Source organism: Calypte anna, chromosome 2, assembly GCF_003957555.1.
Source record: "Calypte anna isolate BGI_N300 chromosome 2, bCalAnn1_v1.p, whole genome shotgun sequence".
NCBI lineage: Eukaryota > Metazoa > Chordata > Aves > Apodiformes > Trochilidae > Calypte > Calypte anna.
In genome coordinates this window covers 68195025-68208649 of record NC_044245.1, presented here as the reverse complement: position 1 = coordinate 68208649, position 13625 = coordinate 68195025, and the positions used below count along the sequence as shown (strand labels likewise).

Here is a 13625-nt window from a genome sequence, read left to right as displayed (position 1 = left end):
GAGACTGGATGTGGCATTCAGTGCCATGGTCTAGCAGCCGCAACGGTGGTTCAAGGATTGGACTCGATGATCTCTGAGGTCCCTTCCAACCCAGCCAATTCTATGATTCTATGGGTTGCCAGTGCACACTGGCTCAGCTGAATTTAACAACCAACCAACACCCCCAAGTCCTTCCCCTCAGAGCTGCTGTCCTTCCATTCTCCACACCACCCACACAGCACTCTATTCTTGTTGTGGCCACCACTGTCATGATTTTAGTCCTCCTTTGCTCTTCCTCCACGAGGGGACGAACCTCTACAGCCCTCCCCCCACTCCGCTCCGCGGCCACACGCGGGGGAGGCGGAACCAGGGAGCACTCGGGGCGGTGCCTGTACGGGGTGGGACTCCGGGCCGGTTCTGCCCCCGCCCCACACCTCGATGGTTCGGCGCTCCCTCGATTTTCTCGGGCGGCGGCTGGAGGTGGCTGTGCCCGCCGGACGCGGAGGCGCTGCTGGGAGCGGAGACGCCCCAGGTGCCGGATACGAGCGCGGCGGCGGCGGCTGCCGGTGAGTGACAGTGTGTGGCCTCCCGCCCCGCTCTTCCTTCACTGGGCTCTACGGAGCCGGCTCGCAGCGGGGCAACTCTGGCTCATTCCCCCCTCCCCGGGGCGGAGACCTACCCACCTCCCTCCGGCCTCCTCCCTTCTTCCCCACTCGGTCCCCGGCGGACCGGGGGGGATGTCGAGGCTCTCTCCCGCCGGACGGGGCCGGGTGTGGCATCCCAGGCCCCGCCCCTGCTCCGGGCAGCGGGGATGGAACTGTCATTACCGGCCGTGGGGACGCGAGGGGTGGGTGGGTGCGGGGGTGTCGCTGGTTTGCGGCCATCTCGTGTTCCGCGCCCCTTCCTCACCCTCACCGGGGGCACCCACAGCCCCGCCGCGGTGAGCCGGTGGTACCGGGCTACCACCGCTGGGATGGGTCGCCCCTCGTCTTCTTGAGGGCTGGGGGAGGACGGCGGTATTGGGCGCCCGGGCCTCGCCGATCCTGCCGGGGATGGAAGGAGGCGGTGGCTTCCCGGCTGCATCAGGCAGCAGCAGCAGCAGCTCGGTTTCTCTCCTCCCCCAGCCCGATGAGAAGAGCCGGGGCAGCTTGTCAGCGGGCGGTTCCTTGTCAGCCGTGACCCCCTCCCAGCCGGTGGGGGTGTCCGCCGGGTGACGGTGGCTGTGGGAGGTTGCGCTGAGGTCTGAGAGAGCGGTGGTCCCGACCGTGGGTGCGCTGGGAGGGAGGGAAGGAAGGAGAGGAGGGAGCCCTTCTGGGCGCTGGTGAGACCGGGCCTGCCAGCCAGCGGGCAGGGCAGTAGTTCCGTGGCTTCTGCCCTTGTTTCTCGGTGCTGACAGCGGTCTGTCGAGAGCTGCTGGGCCCGCTTGGTTGTAGGGTGGGAGGAGAGCGATCCAGAGCTAAAATTGTTCGGCTCAATGAAGCGTTTGTGTGGGGGAGGAAATCGGCAGAGGAGAGGCGGGATATGACCTCTGAATAGCTGGTTACTTGCCAGTCTGGTTTTGTTGTTCTTTTGGGTTTTTTTGTTCGGGTTTGTTTATTTGTTTTGCTGTTGTTTTTATTTTGGTTTGGTTTTTGGTTGGTTGGTTTTTAACCGTGTTTTCAGTGATAATATAAAGTTTCAGAAGTAACACCCCCAAATGACTGTGCACTTGGGAAGTACAGTAAGCAAGTAACCTAGCAAGTATTGTGGAACACATCAAATGTCTACTGGTTGAGAGATGACTCCTTTCATTGATATCTAAATGAAAGTGTTATGTTTTCCCTGTGACTTAGTATTTTTTACTTTCTACCCAGTTCTGCATTCCTTTCTTCCTTGGACTGCATTGCAGTCCAGAAAAGTCCATGAGCTGGATGACCAAACATCTTTCCTTTTGTCTCTCCTATACCTTAATTAACAACCTGAAAAGGATCTTTTACCAAGGGGAGCAGTTATCTGGAAATGTGTATGATCCTATTTCTAAAAGAGTGTGCCCTTCTATCCAGTTTTACAGCTTTTCAGAACAACGTCCTTTCTGTACTGTCGGGTTTTCTTTCCCTTTATTTTCCCCCCTGCTTTATTTGTTTCCTGCACTTTAGTTGCTATTTATGCAATAACAATTTCTAGCCATACAGTCCAAAGCTTTGAATTGAGAACCAGTGAAGTATTAAGCCTCTGATATAACATCAGAATAAATCTAAACCACAAATATTCATTCTTCAAAGTTGAGTTTAAAACCATAATCTCACTTCATCTTTCCAGGCTTTCTGACCATTCTTAAATAAGTGAACAGTCTTTTCTTAATTTAGTGATCTGTGTGCATTTCATTACTGTAAGCTTAGCTTTGGTTTTGTTTTTGTTAAAGTCAAAACAGTTAAAGTGTATCTATTTGTATTTTTTTCAATGTAAACTGCAAATAAACACATTTTGGGCTTAGAAGAGTGTTTTCTTACTTTACCTTTTGCTCACTTGAAGAAGAGCTCTATAATTCTTTGTACCCTGTTTCTCTAGAATCTATCACAGTTTGCACTGACCCAGCAAGCAGAAGCAGAAGGCATGTCCTGTTGATTTCTTTCCCATGGATAGCTTAGTTTACAGTTTTTGTGATTTATGCCCACCCTTGAACAACAATGTTTTTACTTAGATGGGATTTCTGTTGTCTTAAACATAATTTAAAACAGGAGGAAATGATTTTCAGTATGCTGGTATGACTTACTTTAGTGAAAATACCATTATATTACATTGCAACAATAAAACGTTTTTGTGCATGGAAAATGTAACTTTTTTTTTGTATATGCTACAGATGTGCTGTTTTATTTGAAACAATGTAAAATTGTCTTGTGGTTTCGTGGCCTTTATTCAATAAATTACGGTATTTTCACAGGCTTGATAGTATTTTTTTTAAATGCTGTAATTACTTCATCAGAAATTAGTGCTAAGTAACAAGCTAAGTTAATAGATATTTTTAGAATTAAAGTTCTAAACTGTGGGCCAATAAGTAGATAATTAAAAGCCTTTTAAAGAAAAATATGTTGACAACTTGCCATATGAGGATTGGATGTTGTGTGTTGAAATTGTTTCATGTTCGGTACAAAAGGTACTGTTCATTAAGTTTTTTTGAGTCTGTAGTATTCTGATCTTATTATTTTGAATTGTAGGATTTCTGGTGACTATGAACAGACTTTTTTGCTAGCTGTTACGAGCATTTGAGGCAAGAACTGACAAATATGTTAAAATCTGTTAATCTACCAACTATTTTCCCAAGGTCCTATTAAAAAGATACTGTATCGACTGACACAATCTGTTCTTTATTATGCTCCTTCTCACAGTGAAGCTGGACTAAAACAAAAAAAGTGGGTTCATTAGAGAGGCAGAGGCCACTGACCTTTTTTAGTAGTGCAGATTTTTAGATAGTAGGTAGAACTGTACCAAATCAGTTTCTTTCAATGTACCGGTATGTTTAGCTGTAAATCCAGTAAGTCGTAAGCAGTGTACTTGAAAGTAAACAGCAGTGGTATTTTAATCCTGTTCATTCTGTGCTTTTCTGTTTTCTTACTTCACATTAAAAAAATAAAGAGAGAAAACAAAAAATACTTCATCAGGAGGGTGACAAAAGGCTGAATGGAAAAGGTGTTCTTAAAACCATGGATTCTCATAGCTATTGAAGGTATCCATGAAATAAGCTTCAGTTTTGTACTCTAGGACAAAACAGCCTTTGAAGCACCAACAGACATACCTGGATGTATTTTGAATGGCTGTACGTATGCAAACAGGCAGAGAAGTTTTTTCCACTAGAGATACCAGTAGTCCTTAAGTTTACAATGAAGGACTGGAAGGTAACATTCAGAAGACTGTTGCCATGAATTTATTTTCTGCGGGAGTTTTTCAGTAAGAGTGGTATCTGCTGCTGTCCTTAAAACTACTCTGACAGTTCAAAATCCCAAACCAGCTGAATTAATATCTTTTAGGAGAAGTCAGATGTTAGCTCTTTAGTTTAACTTTGACCTTCTGCCTTGGACCACCTATATTCTGTAAATCTGTGCAACGTTGTCTTTCAAATTACTTTTCCCAGGAGAGAAATACCATGCTTGGTAATGGGGGAAATCTTGTTTGCAAAAGTGCTTGTAGGATGAGGGATGATTAGGCAGCACATGCGTAGCGCAGTCACGCCAAGATGATGTTTCATTTTTTTCACTGGACGTGAAAGTCATGGTCTCTGTTTAAAAACAAATCTGATTATTTTTTTTTTTACCTTAACCTGAAAATTATTTTCTAGTATTCCTGCCAGTATTTCAGTTCAAAAGCAGCTGGATTGTCCTTCCAGTGTTAGAGGGAGAACTCAGTTTTGTGATCTCCTGAAGGGGACAGGGGAAAAAGAACCCAAAGCATTTTTCCTAGGCACTGCTCAGTGCCTGAAAATAAGAATTGTGTAATAGGTATGTTACATGCTTTATATAGGGAAAGGTGAATGAAGTATTTAAGCAGTACTAAGTCAAAGGCCTCTCTTCCATCCTATGCAGAAATTATTTGTAATTATACATTTTATATTATTTTGGAAGTACATAGTGCTTTTTCTTTGAAAGGTCTGTGTAATTTTTTTTTGACAATACAAGTTGTTCATGAATATGCAGACATTGCAAGTTGTTAATCGATCTGCAAGCTGTTAATTAATCAGGTTAGCATTTGCAGTAAAATATACAGTGATCGCTTTCAGTGATGGGTGCGAAAGCCTGTGTTTCCTTTCTAATTTTGTTTGTTTTGTTTTCAAGGAAAACGAAATTTCTGAGATACCAGGCTTTCAATGTGTCTGGTTTTCTCTTGACCTTAAGGGAACTAGAGATTCCCAGATTTTCAGTTTAATTCTTAAAGGCAGACCTTATACTATATTGTGCAGAAGCCAGTGGGGACTCTGGCAGTGTAAACATGCCTGTGGATCACATTACAATATAAATCCATGATTTTTATGTATATTCAGACTTGCATTCTTTCTTTCGCTTCATGGATAACCTGAAAGCATTGTGTCTAGTATTTGGAAATTCATTCAAAAAACCTGGAGTAGTTAAAGATTTCAGACTACATTGAGCAAAAGCTCCTGTTTTAAATGCCTGTTTTTATATTGAGGACAAACTGATTTTTTTAGATAATTTCTCAATTGAAAAAAACAATTACTTTAAATTTTCTATTTAAGAATTCTGTGAATCTTGTGACACTTGTACCTCACTATCTGGAAAACTGATCAGACTTTTTGCTGAAAGCTAAGGAGCTGGTGGGGTTTTTCTCATGTTCATCAGCATAGAAAGCAAGAGAGCTTCAGTTTCTCACCAGACAGCTCCACTACTTTGAAAGCATGATAGTGAAGTCTTAGAGTATGTAAAGCAGAGGTAAGCTAAAAGAGGTAAGCCAGAAAAAGTATCTGTACATGCAGGCTCTAGGTCAGTGCAATGCCTGAGCATGTGTGTGACCATATGAATAGGGAAAGATGGGATGACACAGGGCTTGGGTACTGCTCGGAGTAGGGGCCAGAGAGGTGGTTGGGAGAAAACATGAAAAATACAGCAATCTCAGTAACACAGGTGAACATTTTGTCTTTTAAATATTTCTGAAACAAAAGGAATTGCCAATAAGTTACACGGCAAACCTTAAATTTGGTGCTGCAGTCCTACCTACAAGGACCCAAGTTAAAACTTCAACCATGTGAACTGTGTAATTACAGTGGCTGTATGGTGTTTTTATAAAGAATATTGTGTATAGCTACAGGGCTTAGAAAAAAAATCCCTGGTGTCTTGTTTCTTTTCTTTAGAAAAAAAATAAATCCCATCCCGTTGGGATTTATAGAGTTTATTTTTCTGAACTTCTGGATGTTTCTGAATACATTTGCATAAACGTATTTGATAGTTTTTGATGCTTGAAGTACCGTTTTTCAAATTTCTGCCTGTGAGTAGCATAATACAGAGGATGAGGTTGTATATTCTTCACTATTTTCCCAATAACCAAAGTAACACAGAGAAAATATCAATAACTTTAAAACAAATGAGGGATGAGTGGTTTCACTGGAGAACACTAAGGAGGATGACTTCTAGATAAAGCAAACTTTACTGGATAGTGGAGGTAGAAGCTGAGATAGGAGAGCATGTGCTTTTGAGAATTTAGAAATTAATGGGAGATTTATGGTAATCTGTTATACAGTTTTGTGTAAAGCTGAGGTGTTTTTTTTTTAATATAGATATGTTTATATATAGATATTTAAGGTTTTTCTTGACAACATTGCCGATTACAGCTATGTGTCATCTAATACATACAGAAGCCCTTAATCAAGTAGACAACTTCATTTCTGGGGAGTTGTCATGCAGTTTATAATGAAAATCATGGAAATGTTGAGGAAGAAACAACTGTGTTCAGACTTTCTTGAATTACATTTTCTTTCATGCTATCACCCCTTTCTATCCAATTCTGTATGACTAGAAGAGATGATCAGAAATTTTAAATTCATTTGGCTTAAATCTTTGTGATGAATAGCTAACATTGAATATACCAGCAAAAGTGGTTTAAGATTTTTTTTTCTTAAGGTTTTCCTCAACAACAGCATCCTAATCCAAGTTTATAGGGCTAATATTGACATTTGAATTATTTTAATATCCATGGTTTTGTTTAAGAGTAGCACTTGGAGATTTTCAGTGTCATTTAGGTAAATAGTTTTTGAGGTAAGGTGAAAAGGGGGCCGTGGTTCTGGGCTGTGCACGTGGAGTAAAAAAAACTATGTTCTGGCAAGTTTGATGGAAGAGATACATGTGTTCATGGTAGCAGAGTCAAGGGAAGGGAAACTTTTTTTTTTTTTTTTTTAAAGTAGACTGGCTAAAATGTTTTTTAAATCTTCAAATGTTTTGTTCATTTTTTTCTGCCTGAGCAGGTTATATAATAGGCAGATTAAAATATTTTCTGTACTAAAAGAAATAAAGTGTTACCTTCTTTCGATGCTTCCCGTTTTAAGTCTTTGTTCATGTGTACTATTAATTACTGTTGTTTTTTAATCTATTTTTAGAGGCTTGCTATTTTTACTTCTTGCTTCTGAGTCACAAACTCGGTGTTACACATAGGCGTGTTAGTTTCCTTCAAGTTGTTCATGGTGTAAGACACAAATGAAGAAAACCTCATTTTGCAATGGAATGCTTGTGGGAAAAGTCAGCATTTTCTTGTCATAATGTGTGCAGTTAATTGTTCTTTGTGGGGAATCTCTCCCCTCCTCAAATAAATGTTGTATCAAAATCCCTAATGTACAAATACATCAATGTACTGGAATGCTGTGCATCCTACCTGGCAATATGTTGTCATTTAATATGTGCCAGGAATAGATTTATACTTGTCTAGATTTTTTTTGACGTGTGATAGATAGAAGGTTAATTGATGTTAAATGGATGCTTTATTAGCCCTTCATCAGCTGCTAAACTAGTACAGCAGGAGTGCAAATCATTACTACAAAAGGCCAAGACCGGTGTGTTTTCTTAGAGGGATTTATAGGTTTTTTTTTATCCCTGCCTTCTTTCCCTCCTTCCCAGCCACACAAAACATAACCAGCTGTAATGATAGGAGGAGAGAGCAAGCAGCTTTTCTAAACACACACACACACACACAGAGAGAGAGACTCGGACTTGTGCCCCCCTTTTTCCTCCTCGTACCTCAGCAGAGTGACAGCTTCTCCATGTTGCGTGCGAGTGAGTTCAGCTGGTGCTGTGTGGTCTGGGTGTGTGGTCTCCAGCTCAACCGAGAGGCTGCTAACAGGGTGGATGAGAGAGAGCAACACTGTTTACTTTAATTTATTTCGGATGCCGGAACTGTGCCCGGAGTTTCTCCTGAGCTGGGTTCCACAGTTAGCGGTGTCAATCCCTCGCAGCTGCAGCCCAGGCTGCTACGGGGGGCCGGACCCCTCTCTGGAGGGCACTGACAGCATCTGCCAGGGGTCCGGACTTTTAATCCCTTGCGACTCCAAAATGTTTAAGGAATGGCCAGAGTGCAGGGATTATTTTGCTTTCACTCTGTCGAGATGCGTGGTCGTGAAGATGGACCTTGCTGGGTTAAAAAGCAGGACCTCTGGGACGCTGAGGGAACACACCATTTAGGGCTGTTGTGAAAGCAAAACTGCTCTGCTTACTCCTTGGGTACCCTAAAAGTAAAATCTCTGGTACACCCTATGTGACTGAGTGGAATCTTCAGGAGCCCTTTTAAAAAGAGAAGGGTATCGTATTACGTCACTTAATACTCCGCATCTTTTCATTTTCCTTATTTGCCCTCTCCATCGCAAAACCTTCACCTCTTCCCAAATTTAAACTGATTTTAGCAGTTAGTGTTGTCCTGTAGGTTAACATGTTTGTCAGTGTTAATATTGGCTTGAATCAACATGCCGGATATGACAGGGCAAGACAAATGAGGCTTTGTTTTTACTGTGTGATGGTGAAATTACCCCCTTTTTTTATGTTTGTTCATCTTTTCATTATTAGTAGCTTAGTGGTGTTTTGAAGAGGGTTTTTTTTTTTCCCCTAAATGTAAGATTTGTGAGCACTTCTTGTTTAAATTGACAAGTCTTCTTTTATTATTTAAATAAACATGCATAGGTTCTTAATATCGCTTGGAATTTCAGCATTGTTTAGCTTATTCACTTCCCAGTCTTTTCTGGCAGGCTTGCAGGAATGGACTTTATATTATTAATGCAGTGTTGAAGGCTGTGGAAATTCTAGGGCACTGAAGATCTCCAGAGGGGTTAATAAATGTCAGTTATTTTCACAGTGCTGCTCTTTGGATGCTTTTAAATCTTGGTTTATGTAGATTGTCTGAATTTATATTGTTGGGAAGATAAAGCGCAGGAAATGTTGCCATAGTGTTTTTCATTATTTTGTAATGGTTTTGAGTACAAACATGTAGGAAGCTTATTGCCTTGTTGCTCACCTAGGGGTCATTTACTGTGTCCTCTCACTGACTTTGTCGTCGTGTGTTGTACTCAAGGGACTCTTTGAGTTTTTTAGTGAAAACAAGTTATTTGATTTATTTAGCAGAAGCACAAGTTTGTGTAGTTTAAGGTGAAAGGGTCATCACCTAGGTTCTGGAATATGAATCTTTATTGCTCGTTTAAAAATGGGTGTTTCCTAAATTGGTTAATTTGGAAAGCATTTAATTCTGTGATAGTGTGATAAGAGCACTTCACCTACTGATTTCTGGTTGGTTTGTTTTTAAGAAGTAAGCAACAACATCTGAGGTATGCATTGATTTGAACATGGATGATGCTTTGTCATTCTAGCTGTTCCTGCCCCAAATCTTTAAAAATTGTGTTCCATTGCATATATATATATACACATATATACAAGTATATATGTGTATATATATATAAGCAAGAACAACTAAATGTTTGATACCCAAAGACTTGAATGCTTGCTTAGATTTTCTCAGCAATGACAAATAGGCGTTTTCCTTCCTCCCTTCTTGACAGCTTAGATTCCCTTTGCTAGGTGACCATGGCACTTGAATTGACTTTGAGCCTGTCTTTCTCCAGGACAGTCCTAAGTTTAACATCTGTGAAAAAGTATCACTGAGAACTTTAACTAATTGAATTTTAAATCACTAGAACTAACTTGCTATCTTCTTTTAGGATTTAGAAACTCCGTATTAAAACACTTCAATAACTATTTTTTCCACTGGGGAAATTTGTAAGATGGCACCAGGTTGTTATTCATGTTCTGAGGTTCCACGCTTTCATGGTATTTTAATTTTAATTTGGTATTTGAATTTATCAGACTATTTAATACCCTTCAGTACCGGATTTCTTTTGTTCACTTATTTTGTACTCAGGTTCTTTTTTCCAGAATGGTAAGCAGTTCTGTCTTCTTTACAAAACAGATAGGGGAGATATTGGCATTTTACATTGTGTTTCTTCATGGCTTGACACTGAAAGTTGAATGGGGAAATCTATTTAAGAATTCTCATTTTAAACCAACAGTTTTTAGGTTTGGCTTTTTATTTGTTTGTTTATGAAAGGCATTTTTCAAGATGGCTTTTTAGTAGGTGGTCTTTTCAGAGGCTTTCTAACTCCTTGCACTTTCGTAACAATAATCATGACAAGAATAATAGAGAAAATAATATGGGCAAGATCATGAGAGCAGTCAAACAGATGTCATCCATGTTAAACTGTTGGGGAGATATTGTGAGGAAAGAATTTTTAAAAGAAAGGGTGAGGGATGAGTTTAGAGGGAAAGAGACCTCTACTAGTGGAGAAGGTGATTGTCAGGTGCAAAAATACAGTGTTGTTAACACTTCCTCGGAGAGCCTGGCTCCTCAGAGGAAATGTCTTGTATAGAAAACTGTCTTTATGCAATATCCTCTAATCTGTATAAGAATCAGTTTTTCTATAAGAAGGGCCTTCTTTATATCATTGTAATATAATATTATATATAATACATATTTGTAAAGAATAGAACTTCTCTTTAAGGCACTGCATAGGATTGCAACAAAAGCTATTATTGTAATTTTTCATGAAATGAACTAAGTGATTTTTTTTTTCATCTTTGAATTAAAGATTTTTAAGTAAATTGGAAACTTGCTTTTGAGCACAGTAGTAAATTGGCTAGGCATCCCAATAAGCAGTTCAGGCATTTTAACTATTGACATGTTTGCCCTTAGAAGAAGAGGAAATAGAAATGAATTGAAGGCTCCCAAGCATTTGTTTGATAGTTGTAGTAGGGACAGTTTTCTAGAGTTCCTTCACTTACTCTTTGAAATAAATGAAACCAATTGCTGTTTAAAAATAATAATAGTAATAATGATAGAGTGTTTCAGTCCTATAGTGCTTCTGTCATGTGTTGAGGTTTACTGTGGTCTTCTCATTTCAGTGAGGTATTTTAAAGCAATTCTGCAATAAGTATGGAAATAGTTTAGAAGAAATATTAGACCTCTTGAGGCTCAGTCTTTTTATTAGATTTATTCAGCTCCTCATGAAGGGAGATCTAGTGCCAGTTTCTGAAATCCAGAAAAATATGTTTTAATATTACTTTTGAGTTTTGATGCTGATTCAAACCGATTACCTGTGTGCCTGGGTACTTAGAAAGAAACAGTGGTTGCAATGCAAGGGAACCATAACATTTGGGGTGTGCCTGTGTGTGTTTATAAAATCAACCAAATAATACCAATGTAGCTTCTGTATTACTTGTTTCCCTCAAGATGTCTTCCAATGGGGTAGTGGGGTCTGCTCTCTGAAGGCATTAAAAACCTGCCTGTGTGAGTTCCTCTGTGACCTACAATAGGTGATCCTGCTCTGGCAGTGGGGTTGGGCTCAGTGGTCTTTCAAGGTCCCTTCCAAGCCATAACATATCTGTGATTCTGTGGTATTACCACTGGGTTCCTGAAGATGGCTTTTTTTTTTTTTTTTTTTACATCTGTATTACTGATTAACATTCTATAGTAATCTTTATAAAAAACTGTTCAAAACTGAAAGAGGTGTTTTATGTTGTCTCACTGGTATCTAGACATGTGCTGCTCTGTGCAGAAGGCAACTGGGTTTGTATGTGGGGATGTAACCCCTCTGTTTCTTTACAGGTGTTGTGTATCTTCAAGCTCTGCCCAGGATTTGTGAGAAAAGCTGTGAAGACTACAGAGGTAAGATCATGAGGGAGAGCTGCAGTTTGTCCTCCTTGCTCTTGCTAAACTTAAACACTGGTTTTTCTTTGAAGATCCTCTGTGTACAAGACTCCAGGAGAAATGTCAAATTCTGAAAGGTCTGGACTTCTGTGCATATGGATCTTGTACAGGAAAGAACAAGACTTTCCCTGCAGTTTCAGATTCTGATTGCTCCAGGTAGTAATTAGGCTTAGCAATTGGAACTAAGCAGCTTATTTCTACTGTGCTGTGGTAATGTAGCTTTGAATGCAGCAAGGATGAGAAGGGAGCTGGGCAAACCTTGTGACTCGAGAACTAGGACTGAGTCTGTCATTTTCATCTATGAGGAGGAAATAGATCAGTGTTAGTGCACGTGGGCTATCTAGATAAGAGGGGTCAGTGTAAGGAGTGGGAGGAAGGTAAGGAAGAGGAATTACTGAGCTGCGAGGATTTGAAAGGAGAATTGGGATATTAACACCTCTCCCCCTTCCTTCTTGAACTTCTCCTTCAGTGCTGTTCTACCCCCAAAGGCTGTAGACTGCATGTGCTGACTAGTCAGTTCTCTGGCCACATATTGGGTTCCTGTAAAATGTTCCAGTATCTTACATACATAAGAACATCCATATGATGCCATCTAATTTAATTCCTCTTTCTTAAGTTTGTTGTTTGCAAAAAAGTGGGAAACTAATGTGTTATTAAGAAAAAAACAAAACGAAAACTCAAAACAAAACAAAACAAAAAATCAACAGCAGTAATTTTAATGTTGAGAGGTCAAGCAGTAAGAAATATGATGAGGTTTTCCAGTTAAAAACCCAAAACCAAAACAAACCACCTCAGCTCCAGACATACGCTGTGTGTTTTATCATGGGCTCTTTCTAGACTTTCTCCATGTATTAGACGTGGGTCACATACTGCAACTTATTATGTTCTTGCTTCCCATTCGGTATAAATCTGTGTATCTTATTAACAGCAAATTCTTCAATCATGGTCTCCAAAGTTCTCTAAACATGCTAATAGCTAATAACTACTAAAGATACTCTGTGATCTTCAGAGTATCTAGATGTCTCTTCCATATTAATGAATTTGCATCAAAAAAAGGTTTTGAGATATGCAATATCATTCCTATTTTAAACATGTGAAACTGAGAAACAGATATTTAATATCAAATGTATTTTTAGATTCTAGGGGTTATTTAGAACTTGAATATTTTAGAGCATTGTGCAGCATTCCCTGTGTTCAGGGTACATCTCACACTGACTTCAGGTTTTGCTGTGGGTTCTGAAGTTGAACACCCAGACTTGGAGAAGAAAAAAATGTTGTAAAATTTTCTTTTAAATGACCTGCTATATATCTGTGGTTTGGATGGATAGATACAGGATACTGTTCTGGTGATGGTATTTGATTGCTTTCACTACAAGATCTTCCTCCTTATTCCTGCCTTTTCAATTTCCATCTTCATTTTCAGTATGCATTCCAACTTAAGAACATGGAGAAAGGAAACTGATCAGTGGAAGATTCTTTGATCCTCATGACAGATCTGTCTAGTAACACTGAAAAATTTGGGGAGGCTGTATAGAAGCATGATGTGTGTTGGTACAAGGAATGCAAAGATAGCTTTCTTTAGTCTTGTATTTCCTAGCTAAAGGTGCTTGGAAGCTGCAACTTTACTGGAGTTTATTGTTAGGGATGATTTAAAAAGGTTCTGGGTTTCATGGACTTGACTATTTGCAAGTAAAAATAGAAAATATACCTTGATCTAAAATAATAATAAATAACAGAAGCCTTTTAAGGCTTGGGTTATACTTGACATTTTTTAACTAACCTGAGCTTTTAAAATCCTGTCCCCTAAAGTGTTCTGTGTTTGTACCTATGGTTATGAATATTGACCTTTGTCATAATTCCTGGGATGTCTTAGACATAAAAATATTTCTTTCTATTGGTTATTTTTGGTTCTTACCTTTTCATTAGAATGCTTA

At 39.8% G+C, this 13625-nt stretch overlaps 1 protein-coding gene across 1 annotated transcript in view; it reads left to right on the top strand.

The window, feature by feature from the left end:
- The first annotated feature begins 404 nt into the window (after positions 1 to 404).
- Positions 405 to 13625, top strand: part of EXOC2 (exocyst complex component 2) — a 118699-nt gene continuing 105478 nt past the window's right edge. Inside the window, exons 1-2 of the mRNA XM_030446225.1 lie at positions 405 to 545; positions 11590 to 11649. The gene's annotated coding sequence lies outside the window, so the exon portion shown is untranslated. The remainder of the gene's footprint in view (positions 546 to 11589; positions 11650 to 13625) is intronic.